Genomic DNA, 24040 nt, shown 5'->3' with positions numbered 1-24040 from the left:
TATTTTTCTCTCTGTCCTCCTTTTGTTTGCTCCCTCTCTTAATCTGAGGGATTAAGCTGTGATGGTAGTGGTGGTGGCGGGCAAAGCCTAAGAGGTCACAGTTATGTAACCTGGCCATAATCCAACAGCCATTTAGAGTCAGACAGGTTAAAGCTATAGAGGGTATGCAGATACGGAATATTTTATTCAAATAGGCCTTGTGTTTGACTAGTTCTCAGCCTTTATGGTCTGGTGGGGACTCAATGGTCACCCTTACATAACAGACATTGGTGGGCAGAGGAAGACAGACAGTCACACACACACACACAAATACAGAGAGAGAGAGAGGGGAACGTGAGTGCGTTAGCCCAGGTCAAGGAGAAAGAGAGCCCAGATACACACACATACAAACACACCCAGACTGCTGCAGGAAGTAGAAATGTGTTGATAGTGACAGGTACACAATATCGATCAGGTGTGGTCAAGGACGAGTGTTTACCCCTGTCTTACCCTATCTCTGTCTCACTCCTTCTCTCTAACACTCATTCTCTCTCCCTTGCTACTTCTCTCTCTCCCCCTCGCTCCTTCTCCCTCGCTCCACACACACACACACACACACACAATGGTGTTTGCACGTGTTGTTCAACCGTTTTTGTACAAGACCCTAACAAGAGACCAGGGAATGCATATGGGATTGTACTGTATGATCTTAATATAAGTCCGTTTGCTATGTGGACTATAATGAATGGACATTTTTTTTGTAGGAGTTGACATTTTTTAAGTGGAAATTACAAACTTTAGAAGCCTTTTTAAACATTGAATACACTACAAGTTTGCATTTCCTGCTGTGCAGGAAAACTCTCAGCAGCAAAAGAGTGATCGTATTAAGATCCTAAATCTGTAGATGATATTCTAATGTCAAACTGTGTGTGGGCAACTGTATGAGAGTTTGAGTGTCATCAAACGGCTTGTGTGTGCGCATGCGTGCGTGTGTGCGTGAGTGTGCATGATGAGTGTGTGACGTATCCAGCGGAGGGAGTGTGTGTCAGACTCGTCCTGCGCCACAGGAGCCTCTGCAGTGTCCTACTCCACTACTGACTCAGGCCATCGAACCACAGCTCCCTCTCTCACACACACTTCCTTATACGTCCTTATACAACTACTGCTCTGTCCTTACGGGGTGCAGCAAAACCAGCCAGTCACCCTCCTATGTTGTAATGTTATTGATCTGAAGGCTGGGTCTGAGCTTGGGGCTGAGGGTAAGGCTAGGCATGGGGCTGAGCTTGGGACTGAGGCTGGGGCTGTGGGTTGGGAGGAGAGCCCTGTTATGTGGGCAGAAATTCTTCTCCATTCTATTCTGGCTCCCAGGAATTTCTAGAGACGAGTCCCTCACTCGGTGTGTCAATACAGATGTAGGATCTTCATTTAATCACTCTTTTGTTGCTGAGAATTGTCCTGCACAGCAAACTTGTAGTATATTTTAGTTGTAAAAAGGCTTCTAAAGTTTGTCATTTTCACTTTGAAAAGGCAGACTTAATTTGCCCTAACAAAAACTCTATCAACCCCTTCAAAAGTGTCTAATTATATATAATCCACACTAATTCACATTTACTGTTCTTGCAGGATTATTTCCCTGCTGTAGCAAATTGGCTCAAATTAAGATCCTACATCTGTATAGGGAAAAGCTTTTATTACACAGGCTTATCAAAGCATTATAAGGGGTCAGAGAATGTAAAGGATGTGAATGGGAACGATAGCCTAGAATACATGACCTTGGTATTTACATGATTGAGAACCCCTTGTTCTAGTGGCTCAGTTCAGGCTACCATTTTAATTTCTGGTTGTAAATTCAGATTGTATCATTTCACTGTGTGCGCATGCTATATCTGTTTATGTCTGTTTATAGAAATGGTGGTTATCGAGTTCTGAGGACATGTCTGGCGTGTGTGTGTGTGTGTGTTTACTACAGGGTGACTTTCTGTACCCTTTCTCTTTCTCTCTGTGTCTGTATTTTTCCACTGTTGTGCTAGAGAAGCCGAGACATTGGCTGCGTGACTACGTCCTTCACTAGAGAAGCATAGGTTAGCCATGCTCTGTGTCAGGTAGCAGCCTCATCCTTCACCCACTCGCTCTCTCTCACTCTCACTCTCCTCCTCTCCCTCCCTCCCTCGTTCCCTGCCCAGACACTGCAGCGCTCTGCTTGGAAATTTCCACACTGCAGCAGAGAGAGTCAGAGAGGAGAAGGAGGGTGCTTGTGATGATGGAGAGAGTGTTGGAGAGAAAGAGAGCAGGGGAGGGAAGGGAAGGGATGAGAGAATGTATGTGTGAAAGAAGTAAGTGATGAGGCTTGACTTAGTCACCACTTTGAGAGGAACATTTTGACCTTTAGTGACGCAGAGCAATGATATGTTGAATACTGATGGGGTTTGGTGTGTGTGAGTGTAAGGTGTAAGGTGTGTGTGTGTGTACAAGTGTAAGGGGAAACTAAAAAGAAACTCAACGAATAAAGAAAACAAAAGGAATAGTAATATAGAAGATGAGCAGTTGAATGTGTCACATAATACTATAAAGAGAAAAGGATGGATGGAGAAGAGGAGAGAATGACTGCTGGATCTGGATGGATGACAGATGAGACATGAAGTCTGTGTGAGAATGAGAGAGAATCAGATGGATACAAGGAGGGAGAGGAAGCAGAGGGAGAAAAAGAGTGGATGTTTGATAGAGAACCGGGGAGGGATAGAAAGAAAGAGAGAAGGGGGGGAGCGTAGTTTTGGGGCTGCAGGCAGGGTGCTGTTTTCTCTCACTGATCTCTGCAGAAACACGTGCACACCTCTTCCTGTGCACAGAGGGCCAGCGAAACACTGCAGTACCCCACTACCACTGCATGGGACCACACCACACATCCCTGCACCCACTCACAAATCACCATCATGCATATTTACAAAGTGGTTCACTGACACACACAAACACAGACACACATTCTTCGAAAACACCCATAAACACATACAAACACTGTGTAATGTGGTTGAAATCTCATGTATCTGAGACCTCAGCAGGTGAGTATCTAAGCAGGTAGACTCACCTATAGACAGACCAACACTGACACATACAAACTACCACCCTCTGCATATGCCCACTGTGCACAACACGTGTCACTGACATTAGTAGACAGTAATAGAAAGACAATAAAGCAATATTACACCAAATCAATTACCGCTATAACAATCAACCACTCACACAAGTACCCTATCAGTGAGGGGTGGACACCAGCATACAGACTAAACTCATCACCAGTCACATCGATACACTCCGGACAAGTGGGACAGAGATGCACATTGCAATGACATTCATCTGCAGGCCATACACGAGCAATTATACACGCACGCACGCACACGCACACACACACACACACACACACACACACACACACACACACTCTCTTTTGGAGGAGAGAATCTAACATGTGAATTGCAGACTTGTCTTGCTCAGGTTGTTAGGGCAGAAGTTGCTGAACGTTGTCTTGTTGACCTAGCCTTGGCCTGTAGCACACATTGCCACACACCAGCACTTCAGTGCACTCTTCCATTCAGATTTATGTCAAGTGCTGCGTAAAGGGCCAGCTAGCTATATTTAGTTGCACAGATATTTTTACCCTCCTGTTTACTCATATACTCGCATGCCTTCCATAAGGGGGTCTGTCGAGTCGGCAGGTCGGCTTTCCTGTCCGCCAAAGGTTTGCCTTGGCGATGACATTATTCAGAGCAGGGGAATGTCAGGATTGTGACATTGGTCTGAGGAACAAGTTGGGAGGTCTGAGAAAAGCTGACAAAAACGTCTTGAGAAGTCTCACAAATCCCTTGTCTTCCCCCTGCTTCCCCTCTCCTTCCATACCCTGGGAGGCATGGTGCTTCACTTATCTCACTCTGTATTGACTGCAGTGTCTGTCTGCTGTTATAAACTTTCACTACACATGCTCACCACTTTATCAGTCAACTGAAGTCAGATAGAGAATTCACTCACTTTGTTTGCCAAATAAAATAAAGTTGTTTACTGGCTTCCCTGCATAGGACTCCTCTCTCTCGCTCACACAAACACAAAGTTCAGCTCTAAATCACAATAGCATGCTATGGTATACTTTGAGAAGTTTGAAGGAATGACTCATGACTGAACTTAAAGAGTGTTATTTTTGCTCAGATAACTTGGTCCATTGTTGAATTGTGGCAGGGGAGTCACTGGAAGGATATTTACATCTGAAACACAAAATCTAATGTACAAATTACCTCTGTGCACTTAACATCTGTATTTGAAAATAATGTCTTTGAACATCAAATTGATGCAGATTTCTTCACCTCCCAGTGTCCATTTTCAGACTCACAATTTGACAGTTACCCTGCGGATAATGTAGAGAAAGAGAGATAGTGAAACAATTCCACACAAAATTAAGAATAAATAAGGGGTTAATGTTCATGAACACATTTAAATGTAATTGGGAGCTAGCTAGCTAAATATTACAAAATACTACTTCTATTGACTGGGGTCTGTCTATAGGCAGCTGAGGCTCCAGACCAGAAGGAGCATCAGGAGGGAAAAATACAAATACATTTAAATACATTTGCTATAAATAATCGAGCTAGCTAGCTAGCCAGTTCTATCAGAGACACCCAACTCGCAGTAATCGTTAGCAAGCAAGCAACACATTGATTGGCTAGCCAAGAACATTTAACAATAGGTTTGACAATAAAATTATAACATAAACTCAACTGAACTCTACTCAACTTTAATTTTCAAAACAATTCTTACATTAAATTGTAACGACTGCTCTGTCATTTGGAGGCAGGGTTGGGGTCGGCGCTTGTGAACATTTAAAATTGTGATTGACAGCTCTGTAAAAATATATTTTTATATATATTTTTTTATATATTTAAAAATATGTTCTACATTCAAGTGTCTTTTTCAAAATAAACACCTAATGTATTTTTATGTCATCTGATGCAGCATTCCATCACTCTCCTTCTTGGTCAAATAGCCCTTACACCGCCTGGAGGTGTGTTCGGTCATTGTCCCTTTGAAAAACAAATGATAGTCCCACTAAGCATAAACCAGATGGGATGGCGTATCGCTGCACAATTCTGTGGTAGCCATGCTGGTTAAGTGTGCCTTGAATTCTAAATAAATCAATGACAGTGTCACCAGAAAAGCACATCCACACCATCACACATCCTCCTCCATGCTTCACGGTGGGAACCACACATACAGAGAACATATGTTCACCTACTCTGCGTTTCACAAAACACGGTGTTTGGAACCAAAAATCTCAAATTTGGACTCATTCATTGATCGTGTTTCTTGGCTCAAGCAAGTCTCTTCTTATTATTGGTGTCCTTTAGTAGTGGTTTCTTTGCAGCAATTTGACCACAATGGCCTGATTCGTGCAGTCCCCTCTAAACAGTTGATGTTGAGATGTGTCTGTTACTTGAACTCTGTGAAGCATTTATTTGGGCTGCAATTTCTGAGGCTGGTAACTCTAACGAACTTATCCTGTGCAGCTCAGGTAACTCTGGGTCTTCCTTTCCTGTGGTGGTCCTCATGAGAGGCAGTTTCATCACATCGCTTGATGTTTTTTCAATTCAAATCAAATTTTATTAGGCACATTCAACCTTACAGTGAAATGCTTACTTACGAGCCACTAACCAACAATCCAAAAATGCAGTTAAAAAAAATCAGGATAAGAATAAGAAATAAAAGTAACAAGTAACGAAAGAGCAGAAATAAAATAGCGAGAATATATACAGAGTCAATGTGCGGGGGCACCAGTTAGTTTTAAGGTAATATGTACATGTAGGTAGAGTTATTAAAGTAACTATGCATAGATGATAACAACAGAGATTAGCAGTGGTGTAAAGGGGGGGGGGGCTGCCATTGCAAATAGTCTGGGTCACCATTTGAGTAGGTGTTCAGGAGTCTTTTGGCTTGGAGTTAGAAGCTGTTCAGAAGCCTCTTGGACCTAGACTTGGCGCTCCGATACCACTTGCCGTGCGGTCTATGACCAAGGTGGCTGGAGTATTTAGCAATTTTTAGGGCCTTCTTCTGACACTGCCTGGTATAGAGGTCCTGGATGGCAGGAAGCCTGGCCCCAGTGATGTACTGGGCCGTTCGCACTACCCTCTGTAGTGCCATGTGGTCGGAGGCTGAGCAGTTGCCACACCAGGCAGTGATGCAACCAGTCAGGATGCTCTCGATGGTGCAGCTCTAGAACATTTTGAGGATCTGAGGATTCATGCCAAATCTTTTCAGTCTCCTGAGGGGGAATAAGTTCTGTCGTGCCCTCTTCACGACTGGCTTGGTGTGCTTGGACCATGTTAGTTTGTTGGTGATGTGGACACCAAGGAACTTGAAGCTCTCAACCTGCTCCACTGCAGCCCTATAAATGAGAATGGGGGTGTGCTTGGTCCTCTTTTTCCTGTAGTCCACAATCATCTCCTTTGTCTTGATCACGTTGAGGGAGAGGTTGTTGTCCTGGCACCACACGGCCAGGTCTCTGACCTCCTCCCTATAGGCTGTCTCGTCATTGTCGGTTATCAGGCCTACCACTGTTGTGTCATCTGCAAACTTAATGATGGCGTTGGAGTCGTGCCTGGCCGTGCAGTCATGAGTGAACAGGGAGTACAGGAGGGGACTGAGCACGCACCCCTGAGGGGTCCCTGTGTTGCGGATCAGCATGGTGGATGTGTTGTTACCTACCCTTACCACCTGGGGTCGGCCCGTCAGGAAGTCCAGGACCCAGTTGCAGAGGGAGGTGTTTAGTCCCAGAGTCCTTAGCTTATTGATGAGCTTTGAGGGCACTATGGTGTTGAACACTGAGTTGTAGTCAATGAATAGCATTCTCACATAGGTGTTCCTTTTTTCCTGGTGGGAAATGGCAGTGTGGAGTGCAATAGAGATTGCATCATCTGTGGATCTGTTGGGGCGGTATGCAAATTGGAGTGGGTCTAGTGTTTCTGGGATAATGGTGTTGATGTGAGCCATGACCAGCCTTTCGAAGCACTTCATGGCAATAGACATGAGTGCTACGGGTCGATAATCATTTAGGCAGGTTACCTTAGTGTTCTTGGGCACAGGCACTATGGTGGTCTGCTTAAAACTTTTTAGTATTACAGACTCAGACAGGGAGAGGTTAAATATGTCAGTGAAGACACTTGCTAGTTGGTCAGAACATGCTCGCAATACCCGTCCTGGTAATCTGTCTGGCCCTGCGGCCTTGTGAATGTTGACCTGTTTTAAGGTCTTACTTACATTGGCTGCGGAGAGCGTGAGCACACAGTCTTCCAGAACAGCGAGCATAGGAGTAGTTTAGCTTGTCTGGTAGGCTCGTGTCACTGGGCAGCTCTCGGCTGTGCTTCCCTTTGTAGTCTGTAATGGTTTGCAAGCCCTGCCACATCCGACGAGCGTCAGAGCCGGTGTAGTATGATTCGATATTAGTCCTGTATTGACGTTTTGCCTGTTTGATGGTTCGTCGGAGGGCATATCGGAATTTCTTATAAGCTTCCGTGTTAGAGTCTCGCTCCTTGAAAGCGGCAGCTCTAGCCTTTAGCACAGTGCGGATGTTGCCTGTAATCCATGGCTTCTGGTTTGGGTATGTACGTACAGTCACTGTGGGGACGACGTCATCGATGCACATATTGATGAAGCCAATGACTGATGTGGTGTACTCCTCAAAGTGATCGGAGGAATCCCGGAACATATTCCAGTCTGTGCTAGCAAAACAGTCCTGTAGTTTAGCATCTGCTTCATCTGACCACTTTTTTATTGATCTAGTCACTGGTGCTTCCTGCTTTAATTTTTGCTTGTAAGCACGAATCAGCAGCATAGAATGATGGTCAGATTTGACAAATGGAGGGCGAGGGAGAGCTTTGTATGCTTCTCTGTTTGTAAAGGTGGTCCAGAGTTTATTTTCCCCTGGTTGCACATTTAACATGCTGATAGAAATTTGGTAAAACAGATTTACGTTTCTCTGTATTACAGTCCCCGGCTACTAAGAGCGCCGCCTTTGGGGGAACGTTTTCTTGTTTGCTTATGGCGGAAAATAGCTCATTCAATGCGATCTTAGTGTCAGCCTCTGACTGTGGTGGTATGTAAACAGCTACGAAAAATACAGATGAAAACTTTCTAGGTAGGTAGAGTGGTCTACGCTGCTGTTCTATCCTGCCGGTGCAGCGTATAACTGGGATTCTCTGCCTCTAACCCTATTACAGGGGCTGAGTCACTGGCTTACTAGGGCTCTTTCATACCGTCCCTAGGAGGGGTGCGTCACTTGAGTGGGTTGAGTCACTGATGTGATCTTCCTGTCTGGGTTGGTGCCCCCCCTTGGGTTGTGCCGTGGCGGAGATCTTTGTGGGCTATACTCGGCCTTGTCTCAGGATGGTAAGTTGGTGGTTGAAGATATCCCTCTAGTGGTGTGGGGGCTGTGCTTTGGCAAAGTGGGTTGGGTTATATCCTTCCTGTTTGGCCCTGTCTGGGGTTGTCCTCGGAAGGGGCCACAGTGTCTCCTGACCCCTCCTGTCTCAGCCTCCAGTATTTATGCTGCAGTAGTTTATGTATCAGGGGGCTAGGGTCAGTCTGTTATATCTGGAGTACTTCTCCTGTCCTATCCGGTGTCCTGTGTGAATTTAAGTATGCCCTCTCTAATTCTCTCTAATCCTAAACCTTTCTCTCTCTCGGAGGACCTGAGCCCTAAGACCATGCCTCAGGACTACCTGACATGATGAATCCTTGCTGTCCCCAGTCCACCTGGCCGTGCTGCTGCGCCAGTTTCAACTGTTCTGCCTGTGATTATTATTATTTGACCGTGCTGGTCATTTATGAACATTTGAACATCTTGGCCATGTTCTGTTATAATCTCCACCTGGCACAGCCAGAAGAGGACTGGCCACCCCACATAGCCTGGTTCCTCTCTAGGTTTCTTCCTAAGTTTTGGCCTTTCTAGGGAGTTTTTTCTAGCCACCGTGCTTCTACACCTGCATTGCTTGCTGTTTGGGGTTTTAGGCTGGGTTTCTGTACAGCACTTTGAGATATCAGCTGATGTACGAAGGGCTATATAAATAAATGTGATTTGATTTGATTTGATAACCAGCCAGCTGTATGTTGATAGTATTGCGACTGCACTTGAAGAAACTTTCAAAGTTCTTGAAAGTTTCTGCATTGACTGGCCTTCATGTCTTAAAGTAATGATCGACTGTCATTTCTCTTTGCTTATTTGAGCTGTTTTTGCCATAAAATGGACTTGGTATTCTACTAAATAGGGCTATCTTCTGTATCCCACCCATACCTTGTCACAGACCAACTGATTGGCTCAAATGCATTGAGAAGGAAAGAAATTCCCCTATTTAACTTTTAACAAGGCACACCTGTTGATTGAAATACATTCCAGGTGACTACCTCTTGAAGCTGGTTTGTAGAATTCCAAGAGTGTGCAAAGCTGTCATCAAGGAAAAGGGTGGCTTCTTGAAGAATCTCAAATATAAAATATATTTGGATTTGTTTAACACTTTTTTGATTACTACAAGATTCCATGTGTGTTATTTCATAGTGTTGATGTCTTTACTATTATTCTACAATGTAGAAAATCGTAAAAATAAAGGAAAACCATTGAATGAGAAGGTGTGTCCAAACTTGACTGGTACTGTGTATATTTTCTACTTATTTATATATTTTAAAAATACATTTTCCCAATATATTTAAATATAATTCCATTTTTTTATATATATATTATTTTTCAGTACGGGGTAGTTAGCTAGCTAGCTAACTCTCTAGCTAACATATTCATGCTTTGCCTATTCCTCTCTGATTTAGAAAATACTGTTGCACAAAAAACATGCTGATCTAGGCCTACTAGCACTGGTATCAGGCTGTAAGCTAGCTACATTTGCTTTGGCTCTGATTGAATTTAGCTAGCTAGCTAGCTAACACAATGTTATTTTAGCCACACTTGCTAAGAAACTACAAACTAACATTAAGATAGCTACACAAACTAATAGTGTAATTATAGAATGCTATGAAATAAGCATCGGTGTCATCAACATCTTGTTGCATCTGACCAGGCAGACTGTAGAGTGAACGACAAGTGAAGTACTCTTGTCTCCTTGGTTGAGCAAAAGCATGCTCTCTTGAGTGACATGGGGCAGGGCCTGGTGTGGGAAGGGGCATGCAGGAGGACGGGGAGAGAGAGAGACTTGCAAGTAGCAAACGGAGTAAACTGTAAAAATGTATCACATTTCACAAACCAAACTTTGAAATACCGTTATAGAAGGTAACGTAAAACCCCAAACTGGTATACAGTCAAATACGGTATACCGCCCAGCTCTATAAGTGAGGATCCAGTGAGTGTCCACTCTGGTATCCATATTGGCTGGACGGAGAGACAGAGTGCGACACTAAACTCAATGTTGTCCTATTTTGTGCTTTTCACACTCTGCATATGGATTTACTTTTGTGACGCAAAATTCCAATGCGGGTTGGAGTGAGTGTGAAACATTAGTGAAAGCTGATGCACTCTGGTTGACCCATAGTGGGACGGGATTGAGTTCAGGCCAGGGCTAGGCCAAGCTACACATGGGCCTTATCTGCCTGGGTCACCAAAGATTTAAAAAATCACAATGCAGAGCCAAGGTCAACGGGGCAGACCAGAAAAGGGTGCATCTGAAACAGCTGAAAGTCAGACACTAATTTGTTTTTCCATCAACAAGGCTCATATCAACATGGCAGTGTTGCCACTGTTTATAAAATATTTTCTTTATAATGTCTCCAACCCCCATATCACACACTCACAAACATTGTACAACAATTAGTGAGAGAGAGCCTCAATCATCACATTGATTTGTATATATCATCCACTGTATAAATGAATCACAGCAAAGTTGGTTCCTGTTTCAGTCATGTCTTTGGTCACGTTCGCGTGAGTCAAACAAATAAAGCCTAGTGATTGGTTGACAATAGTGCCTCCCACAATGCAGATGATGGCTGCAGGATGAAGTTGGTGAGGAGCAACTGCAGAAACTGGCAGTCGACTGCAGTCAACACTTCATGACGTTAGATCACATGATTTTTGTAAGGTTAATGCAGTCACTTGTAGGTACAAGTCGGACAATTTTTATCCCATAATGCAACACACTTTGAAAGGTTGTGCTGACATGTGCCTACAAGTAGTGTGTGCACTCGAACGCGCCCAAGGACTAGAGGTGAATAACATTACACATTGCTATCTGAGCAGGATTTGACTTACAGTATGTAGCAACCACAGTTGACCATAGCTGATATTTTCCATGATCCATCCTCTTATGTTCTGGCCAGGTCACAATAGCTACTGTTTCATGCCTGGAGAGTGGAGGATGGTAATAAGGCCTCTTGTGAGAAGTCGGAGCGTTGTGTGTGTGACTGAGTGTGAGAGAATGAATTAGTGGAACAAGCCATGTAACAAGGATCCTATAGGGATGACATGTTAAAGAATTAGCTGGTTTGGAGGTGTAGGGGAGTAGAATTAGTGTTATCACAATACCAGCATTTTAACTTCGATACCGATACCAGGTTTAGTATCACAATACTCAATATCATCACGATAACAAAACAATACTAAAACGATACCACGGCAAAAAAAAGAAGGCATCCCAACATTTGGGAATGCTAAACCTTCCATGTCTGACGGATGCATAAAAATATGCCCCACCTCAGACAAACTGATATCGCGTCTATATGATGCTTTTCAATCTGTTAGCACACCTTCTACAGATGCCATTAAGGCAAAATGGGAGGAAGAACTAGGGACTGACATCTCGGTGGCAGACTGGGAAGAGAGCTTGGAGTATATCCACACATGCTCCATTAAATCCAGACATCGTCTCATACAATTCAAGGTATTACACAGATTACACTATTCCAAAACTAAACTGCATAGGATATTTCCTGATACATCCCCTATGTGTGATAAATGTCAGGCTGCGCAGGGTACACTACTCCTCTGCTTTGCCCTATGCTCTAGCTTGCATGGTTATTGGTGGGGAATTTTTGAGATCCTCTCTGACGTTTTGCAGACTTCAATAGACCCAGACCCGCTTCTGATAATCCTAGTGTCTGAGTCCCTAAACGGATTAACCAACCCCCCAAAACAACTCATCTCTTACGGTCTCATTTCGGCAAAAAATTAATCTTGTTGTTTTGGAAAAGGAGGGAAGCGCCCACTACCAAATTATGGCTCAGTGAATTGGCAAACACTGTACACTATTCTGAACAATAAATTATCAACATTTGATCAAATCTGGCAGCCTTTCCTCTCCTACTTGGACGAGTTGGCGCTGTGAATTTGCATGTGTGTCACAAGATATATAGTGTGTTTTGGTGGCAATGCAAGCAGCTGTAGACTATATAGGTGTGTGTGTGTGTCGCTGCATGCTTTCTCTGGTTTAAGTTTACTTTATGTGAACCGACTAACTCACTCAATGGCATGGGGTTCAGGGGACGATTGGCTTCATTGGAATATTGCATAATTCAGGAGCACACACACATACACACTAATATGGGAGGGAACTCGAAGAACAGCTAAACACAACAGTATGCTCCATATGCTTCTCTCCAGCCAACTACAGGGAGGAGCTCTAGCATTGACTGTGACTCTGACACATGTTTACTCCATTTTCCTGGAGGCAGAACAGAAGAGTGTGTGGTTGTAAGAGGAAGAGAAAGTCAAAGAATGACTGTGGAATCGAAAGCTCAGAATACAGAATCAGGACATTCTGTGCTCTTGACCTTTGCACCCAAACTGAAACTGACTTGCACTTTTCACCAGTGACAAAGTTGAAATTTTTATGAGTAACATGCACAGGATACATATGGCATACACCATCCAACTAAATGATTACTTGCAGGTTCATTCTTGGCAATGCAACAACAATAATAAAAGATAAGATTACGAACATAAAGTAAATGGCTCAGTAGAATAGAATAAACATTTTATTAAAGTATAATACAGAAAGGCACAATTTATAGTCCAATATTTACACGTGTATTGAGGAAAGGGGGATTGGGGGGCAAGTGTTTAAATTGTGCAGATTTAGCAATAGTAAATCAGAGTCTGGTATGCAGCAGTGTGTACCATGAAGTCCCCACAAGAATAGTAAACAAACTACATTTGACCAACTGGGGACATTTTTGTTGGTCCCCACAAGGTCAAATGCTACTTCTAGGGAGTGTAGAGTTAAGGTTAGAATTAGTACTGGGTTAGAATTAGGTTTAGGGTTAGGGTTAGAGTTAGAGTTAGGAGCTAGGGTTAGGTTTAGGGTTAAGGTTAGGTTTTTGGGATAGGGTTAAGGTTAAGGTTAGGGATAGGGTAGGTGTGTGGGTTAGGGTTAGTGTGTGGGTGTGGGTGTGGGTGTGGGTGTGTGTGTGTGTGTGTGTGTGCGCTAAGGTGTGGCGATCCAGTACAGGTGGTCTGTCAAGTTCAAGTGTTCAGCAGTATGATGGCCAGTACATCACTGGGGCTATCTTCACCACCCGCTGGAGGGCCTTGCTGTGGATTGGGCCGTGTTCCCTCCTTTGCTTCCTGAAGTCAATCAAGTAATTTGTTTTGCTGATGTTGAGGGAGAGGTTGTTGTCCTCGCACCACAATGCCAGTTCACTTAACTTCTCCCTATAGGCTGACTCGTCATTGTTAGTTATCAAGCGTTATCAAAGCCACGCAATCGTGGCTGAACAGGGAGTACAGCAGAGGGCTGAGACCCCTGGGGGGGCCCTAAGAGAGTACAGCAGAGGGTTGAGGACACACCCCTGGGGAGCCCCTATGTTAAGAGTCAGTGTGGAGGAAGTGTTGTTGCCAATCCTCACAGCCTGTGGTCTGCCTGTCAGGAAGTCCAGGATCTAGATGCTTAGGGTAAAGTCCAGACCCAGGGCTCTGAGCTTGGTAGCAAGCTTGGAGGGAACAATAGTGCTGAATGCTGATTTGTAGTCAATGAACAGCATTCTCACATATGGTGTTCCTCTTGTCCAGATGTGTTAGGGTCGTGTGAATAGCGATGGAAATGGCATGGATCTATTGGTGGATCTATTGGAAGGCAAATTTGAGTGGGTACAGTGTCTCTGTCATGCTAGCCTTGATCAAGTTGTAGAAACATCTCAAGGATCATCAATGGAAACAGGAGGCACCTGAGCTCAATTTCGAGTCTCATAGCAAAGGGTTTGAATACTTATGTAAATAAGGTATTTCTGTTTTTAATTTTTAATACATTTGCAAAATATCTAAAAACCTGTTCTCGCGTTTTCATTATGCGGTATTGTGTGTAGATTGATGAGGATTTTTTATTTATTTAATCAATTTTAAAATAAGGCTGTAACGTAACAAAATGTGGAAATATCAAGGGGTCTGGATACACTGTATGTTGGGTGACTACAAAGGTGTTCGATGGGGTTGAGGTCAGGGCTCTTCGCAGGCCTGCCAAGTTCTTCCACATCAATCTCAACAAACCATTTCTGTATGGACCTCGCTTTGTGCACGGGGGCATTGTCATGCTGAAACAATAAAGGGCCTTCCCAAAACTGTTGCCACAAAGTTGGAAGCACAGAATCGTCTAGAATGTCATTGCACGCTGTAGCATTAAGATTTAGCTTCACTGGAACTGAGGGGCCAAGCACGAATGATGAAAAACAGCCCCAGTCCATTATTCCTCCTCCACCAAACTTGATACATTCAGGCAGGTAGTCTTCTCCTGGCATCCACCAAACCCAGATTTGTCCGTTGGACTGCTAGATGGTGAAGCGTGATTCATCACTCCAGAGAATGCGTTTCCACTGCTCCAGAGTCCAATGGCAACGAGCTTTACACCACTCCAGCCGACGCTTGGCATTGCGTATGGTGATCTTAGGCTTGTGTGAGGATGTTTGGCCATGGAAACTCATTTCATGAAGCTCTAGACGAACAGTTATTGTGCTGACATTGATTCCAGAGGCAGTTTGGAACTCGTTAGTGAGTGTTGCAACTGAGGACAGACAATTTTTACGCATTCGGCGGTCTCATTTTGTGAGCTTGTATGGCCTACCACTTTTCGGCTGAGCCGTTGGTGCTCCTAGACGTTTCACTTCACAATAACAGCACTTACAGTTGCCAGGGGCAGCTCTAGCAGGGAAGAAATTTGTTGGAAAGGTGGCATCCTATGACGGTGCCACATTGAAAGTCATTGAGCTCTTCAGTACAGACCATTCTACTGCCAATGTTTGTCTATGGAGATTGCATGGCTGTGTGCTTGATGTTATTCACCTGTCAGCAACGGGTATGGCTGGAATAGCCAAATCCACTAATTTGAAGGCCGCAGGCAGCATTTGGTACACTAACACACACACATTCATCGCGCCTCTCTGCTCCGTTATCAGCTACGTTAACAATGTGGGTCGACACACAAGTTAATTTCTCTATCTTAGTACATACATTTCACACTTTATTTTCACCTCCCGTCAGTAACAGTTTATGGTATAAAGAATATACAGACAAGCGTTCATGTTTAATTTAATTAAGCAACGTTTATTGTACTTATCAATGTTATGGATGAGCTCATTGTTTGTTTGATTCTGTTCCTCTCTCTCCATCTCTGTAGCTTCCGGGTATGCTGGGATAAGGATCAGAGCTACGGTAATCGGGCTGGCTTTGTAGTGCCTGTCCTGAATGGCTCGTTCATGTGAATGGGCATATTGGGAGACACCATGTCAGTAGGGATGGGATTTTGTAAATGTGTTCTATTGGTATGTTGTATCATGAGAAACGTGCTGCAATGCATATAATTCATTATGTTTGGCTGAGTTGAAAATGTCGTCTTTGATGAAGATAATTGCTTAATTAATTAGTGCTGTTATGTTCTGCTGGGAGTGGCTTACCCTACAAAAGGAGCCTCTCTTTCAGTTCAAGGGGGGGGGGGGGCATTTTGGATTGAGCTGTTGATGGGGCAGCATTGTTTTTAAGATGTCCCCATAATGTATACTTTGGATGGCAGTACTGTTGTTTTCCTTCCGGATTCACTGTATATAAACACCCAGAAGCACAGAAGTACTTTTGCGGCTCTGCCATCTTTTTATTTGATAGAGGTTAGGTTTTCCAGTTTAGCCTTCTGGCCTAATCTACGTGACAGGTATCCACATACTTCTAACCATGTAGTGTAGTAATTTGGGCATGTCACCATGGCTTTCTTGGGCCCCGCGATGATGGTGGTCTCCTTGAACCTTGGAGACTGCAGCTTGGGACAGGTTGAAGATGTCAGAGAAGACGCCCGCCAGCTGGTCAACGCACACTCTGACGACACGCCCAGGGATGCCATCTGGGCCAGTGGCTTTGTGATTATTCACTCTTTTGAGGGTTTTCCTCACATCAGCCTTGGAGAGCGACCGTATCTGGTCGTCTGGAGTAGTGAGAGCCTTCCTTGTTGGCTCGGCATTGTCTGCCTTGAAGCGACCATAGAATATGTTAAGCTCATCTGGAAGGGAGGCTTCGTGGGCACCACACAGCTGGATTTGCCTTTGTAGTCTGTGATAGGCTGTAGTCCTTGCCACATGCGTGGCGAGTCTGAGTTGTCGAACATCGATTGAAGTTTGAGTTTTTATTGTATTTTTACATCTGAATGGATTTGCAGAGCTCGTACCTGCTTGGCTTGTATGCGTCGCGTGCCACCGAGTTCTGCTGACATTGAATGCTACACTAAGGGCTTTCAGTACGGGCTCTCATCCAGGGTTTTTGGTTGGGGTGTTTCCAGATTGTTATTGTGGGTACAGCATCATCAACACATGACCTAATGAAGCAACTGATGATGTATATTCCTTAATGTTGATGGATGAGTCCTGGGTGGATTAATTTTTAAACATATTCCAATCAGTATTCTCAAAACAGTCCTGCAGCATTGAGTGTGCCTCATCTGTCCAGCGCCTTACTATTCTCTGTGTTGGTTGCTCCCTCTTGAGTTGCTTCTTGTACTGTAGGTGGGGTGTAGAAACAGAGAGACGTGTTCTGATTGGCCGGGGTGGGGAGTGGCTTTGTACATGTCATGGATGTTTGTGTACATCCTGCACGTTGTTACCTCTGTTGGCGAAACTTTGGAAGAACTTGTTTTAAATTTGCTTTGTTAAAATCTCCTGCGACAGTAAAGGCTGCCTCCGCTTGAGGGGATTCTTGCTGGCTAATGTTCTTGTACAGTTCGCTGAGTGCCGCCTTGATTGTTGCTTGTGGCGGTATGTACACAGTTGTGATTATAACACAAGTGAATTCCCTAGGCATATAGTGGGGTCTGCCTTTTAGAATCAGCAACTCCACTCTGGTGAACAGAAGCTCAAGATGTTTTCAATTTTGGTACATTAGGAATTGAAGATGAAGAAATATGTGCCTCCCCCATACTCTTACCAGAAGCCACTGTTCGATACATACGAAAAATGGAAAAGCAGTCTGGTTGAATAGCAGTCGAGGGAATTGTCTGTAAGCCATGTCCTGAAAACACAAAGACACAGCATTCCCTGATGTCCCTCTGTGATTGAAGCTTTGCTCTGAGTTCACAATCTGCGATTGGACAATAGCCATCAGGATTCTAGGAAGAGGCAGTATAGCCCATCTTTTCAGCCTAGCTCGCAATCCCCATTTCCAGGGAATCCAGTAAAGAAATATAACACATCAAACAGTGTATGGTAGTCACACACACACACACCATGCTAATGTGAACATTTTAGGGTCAGAAGGTTCCTAGGGCTGTGATGCTGACTATATATGTCCTGGACCTGGCTGTGTGTGTTAATGGGTTAAGCCTCAGCCTAAGAGTACTGCAGCTGAGTATTTCCGTGTGAACTGATTTGCCTCTGGATCATAGAACTCCCTCATGTCTCTGTCTAGTGTTTCTCTATCTCCCCCTTGTATTCTTTGGACCAGTTCTGTGGGTTTTGTGTGCCTCTGGGTCAATTGTGTGTGTGTGTGTGTGTGTGTGTGTGTTACTGTAGGTAAGTTACTGTAGGTATTCAACTTTGAATGTTTTCTAATACTGTAGGGTCTGGTTTTTACATTTACATTTACATTTAAGTCATTTAGCAGACGCTCTTATCCAGAGCGACTTACAAATTGGTGCATTCACCTTATGACATCCAGTGGAACAGCCACTTTACAATAGTGCATTTTTGGCAGTAGTAGCCATGGTGTATGACCTCCATGTGACATTCTGTAATACACGTGCCGTGTAGGAACTGTATTGTTTTCATAACTCTCTCTCTGGCGCACTGGGTCATATGGAGGTTATTAGTGGGGCTGCTAGTGTGAGCTACGATACATACAAATATAGTGGCTAGACCTGCATACTGGATATGCAAATTCACCCAGTGTATTTAGGCTAATCAGGCATGTATCATTTTCTTTATTTTAACAAAAATACCTGCTACAATAAGAAAATGTATATATGAGTGCGTTCTAAGAAAAAGACAAAGTAAAATTTGACAAATTCAATATCTGAATGATATTATTATAAAAATTTGAAAAGTTTCGAGTATCTTTATCCATTCAACTGTTGCATTGCTTAGAATTAAAAGTGAAAAGAAAGAGTGTTGTGCTGTGGGAAGACATTTTGTTGCATTCTTCTCATTACTGTTCATTAAACCCACAACAACAACCACAACATAAATAATTGTGTCTCTATCGCGGCCAGGCGGGGCACCGGCTCCAGCGGTGTCCGGTGCATCCCAACCCAAAGTCCACTGGAGTAGAGGGTCTGCCCCGTGATCCTCTGTCTCCCAGGGTAGGCGTGAGTATTCCCTTCATCATCGTTTTCCGTCAAACCCTTCCTGGTTTCCATTTCACTGGTTGGCTGTCCCTCAGGTGTTGTCCCTTCCTCATCACCTGGGCTCCTGTACACAAAGTCATCCTTGGCCTTCCGTGGCTCCAATGTCATGACCCCACCATCTCCTGGTCGAGGATGAAAATCACTGCATGGGCACCCGGATGTCGGAAAACCTGCTTTCCCTTATCTTGTGGTTCCAGTATGTTGAGAGTGCCCTCCAGCCCACTATTCCTTCCTCCCATTTCATTGGCCCCGTGTACTGTCACGTCTTCTCCCGCTCTCCTGCTCCGGTGCTCGACGTCGCCAGTTTACTAACCACCTGTCCGGGCAACCATCATTACGCACACCTGTGCCCCATCATCATGCACACCTGGACTTCATCACCACCTTGATTACTTCCCCTTTATTTAGCACTCTGTAGCCTCCCTCATCAGCCATTATTGGTTATGTTTTCATGTCCAGGCACTTTTGCATCACTCCATGTTCATTGTTATTAATATTACTATGACTGCAGCTGCTTCCTGACTCCTGTGTCTCCATTACAATAATGTCATTTAGAAAGTAAATCGGTTGATTGACAGGGTACAACAATGCACGTCACACCACCCCTAACCACAAAGCTAATGTGTTGAGTGTTCTGTCCTTACTTGCAGAATGAAAGAGGAGAGAAAGAGTGCGTGGTTCCGACTGGGCCCAGTGTGAGTGAGGGAACAGAAGGTCCAGTTCATTTACAATTAGGTCCACCACTGGGTCTGCATAGCAATGAGCGAGGAGAGACGCTTTGGATCCATCCCTGTTTGAAATAGTCTGTCTGTCTGTCTGTCTTAATGTGAACTCTGAGTGTAGTACCTTATTAGAATTCCATCTGTCTTTACCTGTTTGTGTAGAGAATGTGTCTGTTTTTTATTGTTCGCAACACTTTCTGTGCGTCTGTCTGCATCTGTGTGTGTGAGAGGGTTAAGTAGTGGAGGTGTTGAGCGCTAGTTGGACTGTGTGTAGGCTGGGAGGCATGTCTGCGGCTCTTACCCCACACAGTTTCTACCCAGTCCAACTGTGTGATGTAAGTGTCTGAATGTGTTTGGACCCCAGGAAGAGTAGCTGCTGGCAGGAACTAATATTGATCCATAATAAATACAAATACAGCTCTGGCCTCTACAGGATAACTCCCCCCTCTCTACTGAGACAGATTGGAGGGTTCCACAAACAGTTGATCCTTTCTACTGAGATAGAACACAGCTGACATGTAGGGCTATAAGAAGATGAGAAGGAGATATATACTGTAGGCAACGGTAGGACAGAGATCAGGCAGATATACAGGAAACAGAAGTAATTTATTCTGACCTCCCCACATTATAATTGGAAGAAGTGTAAACTAACATAGCCTATTAGCTAGAAAATGTAACTCCGAACTAGGGCTGTGACGATTATGGAATTTTGGGTAACAATGGATTGTCATACAAATGGACACAGTTATCATAATTGTCATTTTTGAGCTTGTAATGCATCATAATGCATCTTTGAAAGACATACCTAATGAATGATTTCAATTATGACATACAGTGCCTTGCAAAACTATTCACCCCCTTGGCATTTTTCTTATTTTGTTGCATTGCAACCTGTAATTAAATGGATTTTTATCTGGATTTCATGTAATGGACATACACAAAATAGTCCAAATTGGTGAAGTTAGATTTTTTTTTAAAACAAGTTTAAAAAAAACAATTAAGGGAAAAGTGGTGCGTGCATATGTATTCATCCCCTTTGCTATGGAGTCCCTAAATAAGATCTGGTGAAACTAATTACCTTCAGAAGTCACATAATTAGCTGAATAAAGTCCACTTGTATGCAATGATCTGTCACATGATCTGTCACATGATCTCAGTATATATACACCTGTTCTGAAAGGTCCCAGAGTCTGCAACACCACTAAGCAAGGGGCACCACCAAGCAAGCGGCACTATGAAGACCAAGGAGCTCTCCAAACGGGTCAGGGAGAAAGTTGTGGATCAGGTCAGGTCAGGGTTGGGTTATAAAAAAATATCCGAAACTTTGAACATCCCACAGATCACCATTAAATCCATGATTAAAAAATGGAAAGAATATGGCACCACAGCAAACCTGCCAAGAGAGGGCCGCCCACCAATACCAAGCAAGGAGGGCATTAATCAAAGAGGCAACAAAGAGACCAAAGATAACCCTGAAGGAGCTGCAAAGCAACACAGCGAAGATTGGAGTATCTGTCCATAGGATCACTTTAAGCCGTAAACTCCAGAGCTGAGCTTTACGGAAGAGTGGCCAGAAAAAAAGCCATTGCTTAAAGAAAAGAAATAAGCAAACATGTTTGGTGTTCGCCAAAAGGCATGTGGGAGACTCCCCAAACATATGGAAGAAGGTACTCTGGTCAGATTAGCACAAACCCAACACCTCTCATCACCCTGAGAATATCATCCCCACAGTGAAGCATGGTGGTGGCAGCATCATGCTGTGGGGATGTTTTTCATCAGCAGGGACTGGGAAACTGGTCAGAATTGAAGGAATGATGGATGGCATTAAATACAGGGACATTTTTGAGGGAAACCTGTTTCAGTCTTCCAGATATTTGAGACTGGGATGGAGGTTCACCTTCCAGCAGGACAATGACCCTAAGCTTACTGCTAAAGCAACACTTGAGTGGTTTAAGTGGAAACATTTCAATGTCTTGGAATGGCCTAGTCAAAGCCCAGGCGTCAAATCAATTGAGAATCTGTGGTATGACTTAAAGATTGCTGTACACCAGAGGAACCCATCCAACTTGAAGGAGCTGGAGCGGTTTTGACTTTAAGAAGGGGCAAAAATCCCAGTGGCTAGATGTGCCAAGCTTATAGAGACATACCCCAAGAGACATGCAGCTGTAATTACTGCAAAAGAATGCTAAAGAACCGCTATTGGGTCAACTATATCTACTTGAATATAAAGTTGAATCCCCTCCTTCTCCTAAAATGACTGTTTTAAGACGATTATGATGATTATTATACGATAATTGTGCCAGCCCTACTTCAAACACATGTTCGCTAGTAGTAGCTGTTTAGCCATATGTTGGAAAAAATGTATTTCCAAGTCAAGAAAGCTTGCCAGCAGCCAGCTTCACTTGTCATGACTGGTACTTGCGGGTGCTATGTCAGATACTCCAGTGAGTGTAATTAGCTCAATATTAGGAGTTGAGAAATAAAGTTCACATCAAATAAGATATTCCCCACTTTTCTACTGTAGGTATGTATCCACTTTTTATTTTGTATAAATATATTTTGAGGACCCCCTGCAGTACCTATTGGATACAGGGCTAAGGAGAGAGGGTAGTGGTGTTGGAGATGAATTAGTGTCGGAAGGAACATCCCATTTTACCCCCTTTTAGGATGATGTATGGTCAGCCCCTCCCAGACAGACGGCCCCCTTTTTTTTTCTCTCTGCCCACCTGTAACTGAGAGCTTTGTGAATACGTCATTACCTTTGACCCATTAGGATATGGATGGAGAAGCCTAGCCAACTGGGATGTGGGGCAGGTAGGTGGGGCACAGGCTCGAGGTGTGCATTTGTGTAACTGTGTTGGTGCGAAGGGTGTGAGTGTCTTTGTGTGTGTGGGGTGAGGTGTGTGTATGCGTTGTACTGTATGGATGAGGTCCAAATCCAAATCGGAGTCCGAACCCATCCACTCCTTGTAAAGCTGGGTTCCTGATTGTGTAACCTTGTGTAAAACACACACACACACACCCTGATCACCGCCTCCCTGCCCCACATCCCAGCTGGGGTGTCCGTCAATAAGGATGCAGCTTGTATTGTAATCATCACGTGTAGTGTAGGGGGGGCTTAGGGGGACTTGGCTAGGCATAGGTGAGTGAAAGTGTCTGGGGAGTTAAAAGGATGCAATACTGAGGGACCAATTTGCACCCTATTCCCTTTATATAGGGCTCTGGACAAATGTTATTCACTAGGCTATATAGGGAATAGGGTGTCATTTGGGACGGAGACCGAGTCAGATTTTCAGTATATTGTCAGCATTGTCAGGGAGATTGATGTCCTCAAAACAATGGCTGTAATAGCAGTGTCACTATATCCTGCTCCTGTAACAACAGACAGTACTTTACTACATTCCACATTTACACCTTATAACTCTTACACATCATTTTCTCATTGAGGTGTAAGAGGACAGAACTAAGACAGCGATCCACTGGGCTCAGAAATGGGGGCAAAATAGTCCCAAAACACATACAAATACCACTATTACAATATAAACACGTGAGCGTTTGTGAGTCACACATACAAATACCACTACTACAATATAAACACGTGAGCGTTGGTGAGTCACACATACAAATACCACTACTACAATATAAACACGTGAGCGTTGGTGAGTCACACATACAAATACCACTACTACAATATAAACACGTGAGCGTTTGTGAGTCACGCATACAAATACCACTACTACAATATAAACACGTGAGCGTTTGTGAGTCACACATACAAATACCACTACTACAATATAAACACGTGAGCGTTGGTGAGTTACACATACAAATACCACTACTACAATATAAACACGTGAGCGTTTGTGAGTCACGCATACAAATACCACTACTACAATATAAACACGTGAGCGTTGGTGAGTCACACATACAAATACCACTACTACAATATAAACACGTGAGCGTTTGTGAGTCACACATACAAATACCACTACTACAATATAAACACGTGAGCGTTTGTGAGTCACACATACAAATACCACTACTACAATATAAACACGTGAGCGTTTGTGAGTCACACATACAAATACCACTACTACAATATAAACACGTGAGCGTTTGTGAGTCACACATACAAATACCACTACTACAATATAAACACGTGAGCGTTTGTGAGTCACACATACAAATACCACTACTACAATATAAACACGTGAGCGTTTGTGAGTCACACATACAAATACCACTACTACAATATAAACACGTGAGCGTTTGTGAGTCACGCATACAAATACCACTACTACAATATAAACACGTGAGCGTTTGTGAGTCACACATACAAATACCACTACTACAATATAAACACGTGAGCGTTTGTGAGTCACACATACAAATACCACTACTACAATATAAACACGTGAGCGATTGTGAGTCACACATACAAATACCACTACTACAATATAAACACGTGAGCGTTTGTGAGTCACACATACAAATACCACTACTACAATA

At 43.7% G+C, this 24040-nt stretch overlaps 1 pseudogene; it reads right to left on the bottom strand.

Annotated features, from left to right (window-relative positions):
* The window catches only part of LOC115131471 (transmembrane and coiled-coil domains protein 2-like), a 53864-nt pseudogene extending 34947 nt beyond the window's left edge, over positions 1 to 18917 (bottom strand).
* Between the last annotated feature and the right edge of the window lie 5123 nt (positions 18918 to 24040).

This window comes from Oncorhynchus nerka, linkage group LG2 (assembly GCF_034236695.1).
Source record: "Oncorhynchus nerka isolate Pitt River linkage group LG2, Oner_Uvic_2.0, whole genome shotgun sequence".
In the NCBI taxonomy this organism is placed as follows: Eukaryota; Metazoa; Chordata; class Actinopteri; order Salmoniformes; family Salmonidae; genus Oncorhynchus; species Oncorhynchus nerka.
The sequence above is the reverse complement of the archived record's forward strand: the minus strand, read 5'-3'. Positions and strand labels throughout refer to the sequence as shown.